The sequence below is a fragment of the Perkinsus marinus genome (assembly GCF_000006405.1).
Source record: "Perkinsus marinus ATCC 50983 genomic scaffold scf_1104296943672, whole genome shotgun sequence".
Taxonomy (NCBI): domain Eukaryota; phylum Perkinsozoa; order Perkinsida; family Perkinsidae; genus Perkinsus; species Perkinsus marinus.
Genome location: NW_003211725.1, coordinates 1 through 1,453, shown reverse-complemented (window position 1 = coordinate 1,453; position 1,453 = coordinate 1). Strand labels below are relative to the sequence as shown.

At 49.6% G+C, this 1,453-nt stretch overlaps 3 non-coding genes across 3 annotated transcripts; all 3 read right to left on the bottom strand.

Moving 5' to 3' along the window:
- Positions 1-102: 102 nt before the first annotated feature.
- Pmar_PMAR009379 lies at positions 103-174 on the bottom strand. The gene has a single exon. It is a non-coding gene; the product is annotated as a tRNA-Gly (tRNA).
- Positions 175-764: 590 nt separating this feature from the next.
- Positions 765-837, bottom strand: Pmar_PMAR009378. Its single transcript has one exon. It is a non-coding gene; the product is annotated as a tRNA-Met (tRNA).
- Positions 838-924: 87 nt separating this feature from the next.
- Pmar_PMAR009377 lies at positions 925-996 on the bottom strand. Its single transcript has one exon. It is a non-coding gene; the product is annotated as a tRNA-Gly (tRNA).
- Between the last annotated feature and the right edge of the window lie 457 nt (positions 997-1,453).

The following is a 1,453-nucleotide window of genomic DNA, read 5'->3' as shown; positions in this document are numbered from 1 at the left end:
CTGCGCCAAGCTGCTCATACGTAGAAACTCCTGTATCGCCCTGACGTGCTGAGCATAACTATTCTACGATAGCCTAGAGACCCTTCTCTCGTTGATACGAACTGCACCGCCCGGGAATCGAACCCGGACCATCTGCTTGGAAGGCAGATATCCTAACCATTAGACTAGCGGTGCATATCACTTATGTAGGGATTGAGTATTCCTGTGATACTTGTAGAGGGACATCAGAATCCCTTCTCGGACGTACCGTCGTCAACCATCCCGCGGCCAAGAGTCTGATTAGGCCTTAAACGCGTACCTGAGATCGCTAACTGCTACTATATCTCTCCCATGGTAGGCCGCATTCCATCTCGGTTGATAACTCTAACTGCTGAAGTTCTCATCGCATACTACAGCTAGCTCGGCACAAGCTGCACAACTTTTTCGTGACATTGAAGTTCCTGCTTGCAAGCACATTTTGAAACCGCATGCGGCGGCTCGTGAATTTGGGCGGTTGTTTCATCTCCGCAACGCGTTCTGCGGTACCGGGCGGTCATTCATCATTCCTGCAAGGAGTTCTGCTCTAGGTGAATAGCTCTTTTCTATGCACGGACAACGCTTTATTAACGTTGTTTTTCCCCTGAACTGCCACGGTTGGGCCAACCGCATGGAATGGTACGAAAACACCGACTCTGTTTAGTGGAAATTTTTCGGTAAGACTGATCTATGCAGTCGATAAGCTGCACCTCTCAGTTTAATAACCATCTCGAGTGTATTGTGATGAATAGCAGCTCCTTGTTTCGATCAAGGGACCATTTGGTTATGAGCCCAACACGCTATCCACTGCGCCAAGCTGCTCATGCGTACAAACTCCTGTATCGCCTTGACGTGCGGAGCATAACTCTTCCACGATAGAATAGAGACTCTTCTCTCGTTGATACGAACTGCACCGCCCGGGAATCGAACCCGGACCATCTGCTTGGAAGGCAGATATCCTAACCATTAGACTAGCGGTGCACATCACTTATGTAGTGATTGAGTATTCCTGTGATACTTGTAGAGGGACATCTGAATCCCTTCTCGGACGTACCGTCGTCAACCATCCCGCGGCCAAGAGTCTGATTAGGCCTTAAACGCGTACCTGAGATCGCGAACTGCTACTATATCTCTCCCATGGTAGGCCGCATTCTATCTCGGTTGATAACTCCAACTGGTAAGGTTCTCATCGCATACTACAGCTAGCTCGGCACAAGCTGCACAACTTTTTCGTGACATCGAAAGTCCTGCTTGCCAGCACATTTTGAAACCGCATGCGGCGGCTCGTGAATTTGGGCTGTTGTTTCATCTCCGCAACGCGTTCTGAGGTACGGGGCGGTCATTCATCATTCCTGCAAGGAGTTCTGCTCTAGGTGATAGCTCTTTCTATGCACGGACAACGCTTTATTAACGTGTTTTTCCCCTGGACTGGCACGGT